The sequence below is a fragment of the Tenebrio molitor genome, chromosome 1 (genome assembly GCF_963966145.1).
Source record: "Tenebrio molitor chromosome 1, icTenMoli1.1, whole genome shotgun sequence".
Taxonomy (NCBI): domain Eukaryota; kingdom Metazoa; phylum Arthropoda; class Insecta; order Coleoptera; family Tenebrionidae; genus Tenebrio; species Tenebrio molitor.
In genome coordinates, this window is record NC_091046.1 from 28,590,183 (window position 1) to 28,593,250 (window position 3,068).

A 3,068-nucleotide genomic window follows, 5' to 3' on the forward strand; every position below is an offset into this window, starting at 1 on the left:
TTCCAAATGAACTCACGTGTCTTTTTTGTGTTGGAAAGGTTTTCTTCGACTTCTGCGTTAATTTCTTCTTCCGATTTGCTGCCAAATTGCCAAAGTTGGTTCATGGAATAGTCCTCCGAATACCTACAACTCGTAGTCCAAATTATGTAGACTATTTTTCAAACTGGTTTCGCTCATTCAATTGTGCTTGGGAATCTCACTCGTGCTGACGCACTCGTGGATTCATTCCCAAGCACAATTGATAATTGGTGACCAGTTTGAAAAATAATCGACTGTAATTACACAAGAGGTCTTTTTTGTCCGGATAAAATTGAATTTTTTTACGATAATTTGGTTGCTTGGTAAATTGACGACACAAACCACCCGAGTCCAAAGGACGAGTTTTTTTGTCTGGTGGTTTGTGGACTCCACAAACCACCAGACAAAAAAACTCGTCATGTGTAAAAAATGAAATTTTATCCTGGACGAAAAAAACCTCGAGCGTAATTCGATGAGATAATTTAATGAATAATAAACAATAATAGGTAGGTAGGTACCTAATTATGAAAAATTGAATTGGCCATTTTGCACTTCAATTTATTGCAAGCTGTGTCAATGTTTAAGATTGTTGGTTGGTTCTTCGTTATCATAACAACAAACAATAATCAGGTTCGAAAAAGTTTGCCATGGAAGTTTAAGCACATTTTATCCAGATGCAAAGTTAGGGCTAACTTTATCCGATGTCAAAGTGACAAATGCACCGCGGCTGATGGGATTTTTTATACATGAATTAAATTATCGACATAATTTGGACTAGGCGTGGTATTATAAATGAAAATTTCTTTATTTGTAAATCCGACCAAGGTAACTTCCGAGTTGCGTTTTTGGTTTGATACCATTTGTTTTGCGGTCACACCGAAAGCTTGTACGTACAACTATCGTCGGTGACTGACTGACCGGGAATTTTATTTTGGTTATTTTTTTTTATTCGTTCAGTACAGTTGCGGAATTAAAATTTCGGGCAGTATTGTCAATGTCATGATATAAACTCTAAAACAACCTTTTTGCGCGATTGTACTCTATTTGCTTGTTTACCACGTCTGTTTCCAAGACGGTAAGCTCTGTTTACTCGTTGCTAACGATAAACTCGACGGTAAGTAATTTTTGGTGTTCTAGAACGGTAAGTAAAGTTTATTCAAAATTAATCGTGAGGAAATTCCTTAACATTGACACAGAACATAAAACACAAAAAAGTCAAAATGTGGAGGCGAGACGCCGGTAATTATGTTGATAAGCACTGCACTATTACTTGATAGTATTATCCGTAATAGTGCGTGTACTCCGGCAAAATTGCCGTGCCGCCGGGTGGAGGTGGGATAGTAGACGAATTTTTATATAGACAGAAGTTGAAGACAAGATGTGGGGGCACTTTCTGGAAACTCATAAAGCTCTTGTAGTCGGCTTTCCTTGGCGCTGCAATGAAATAGCATTAGCAAACTTGCCGCGACATTGGCATTGTCAAAATTTTCATACCCCGCATTTTCCTTGTCTTCTTGATTAGGTACTATGGCGGACAATAAATTTAGGCCGGCCTGTCATTGAGTTGACATCAAAATGTGAAGCTGGCATTATGTTCAACTAACCCCATTTTCGATTTTTATCATTCATGTCATCGTGACAGCGACAATCAAAATTAAAATTGGGAAAAGAAGCGTGCACCAGAGAGAAGTGCTACTACAAATCAGTTATGCTAGTGCGTCATGATCTGTAACTTACGAAAAGGACGAAGAAAACGCCAAACAGCTTGAAAACCTTCAGTTTGACAAACTGACACATCAGTCATAATGACAATAAATGGTCGCTTGCATTGACTTTTTTGAAGTGTCAGAAATTTGCCGGCCTAAATTTATTGTCCGCCATAGTACACATTGAGGTTGTTGGTTTCGAAAATTCTTCATTTATGTAGACAGAAGTTGAAGACAAGATGTTAGCACTTTCTGGAAACTCACACGGCTCTTCTAGTCGGCTTTGCTTGCTGCTGCAACGAAATAGCATTAGCAAACTTGCCGCGACATTGGCATTGTCAAAATTTTCATACCCCGCATTTTCCTTGTCTTCTTGATTACACATTGAGATCGTTGGTTTCGAAAATTCTTCATTTATGTAGACGGAAGTTGAAGACAAGATGTTAGCACTTTCTGGAAACTCACACGGCTCTTGTGATCGGCATCCCTTGCCGCTGCAATGAAATAATATTAGCGGACTTGCCGCGACATTAAAAATTTTCCTACCCCAAATTTTCCTTGTCTTCTTAATTACACATTGGGGTCGTTAATTTCCAAAAATCTTTATTTGTGATGCACCCCACATTCAAAGTTTCTTCTACAACATCCACTTCGTTTTCGGAATCACTAATATCACTCATTTTATTGCTTGTTTTTCAACACAACTGGCGATATTTGCGCACAAAAACTGCAATGGCGGTAGTTGTTTGCAGATTGCCTTAGAAACGCGATACAAAAATCGACATTGTGGCAACACGATGTGAAGGGTATAAACAGGTATCGCATCGGGCCTATTCTAGATGTGAATGTTTTGTAATAAATATTCAGTCGCGCAAAAAATCTCATAAGTATCACGAACGTTAATGACAATGTACAGATCTCAGACAATTGTCTTCGATCGGTACATTGTCATTACCGTTCTTTATACTTAATATACTATTACGTTAATAACCTCATTTTTTACTCTTGGTATCTCCGAAATTTTAATTCCGCAACTGTACATACATCACTGTACCAGGGAATTCATTTTACTTAAATTGGTCAATTCGAACACGTTCGTTTCAGGTATCGGCCCCGGAGTATCATCGAATCCTGATACTCCCGAAATATTAGTGCCGGAGGATCCTGGCGCGGGCGCCCTTTTCATCTCGTTTGGCTCAGGTTGATTCGTCCTCTTACCCCGCCTCAAGACTGAACTACCGGCGATCATTGCCAACAGCCGACCCAAACAAAACAAAGTTAGAAATTAACGTGGCAACACATTGCATTTTTATTTTCACCTTCTAAGTAAATGACACTTTATAG

General features: G+C 38.7%; 1 long non-coding RNA gene across 2 annotated transcripts; it reads right to left on the bottom strand.

Annotated features, from left to right (window-relative positions):
• Positions 1–1,152: 1,152 nt before the first annotated feature.
• LOC138141618 (uncharacterized) lies at positions 1,153–3,068 on the bottom strand. Of its 2 annotated transcripts, none has more exons than XR_011163218.1 (3): positions 2,271–3,068; positions 2,078–2,218; positions 1,153–2,017 (listed from the first exon to the last, which is right to left on the bottom strand). It is a non-coding gene; the product is annotated as an uncharacterized lncRNA (long non-coding RNA). The 2 variants fall into 2 exon arrangements; XR_011163215.1 differs by having other exon boundaries at positions 1,153–2,014; positions 2,271–3,067.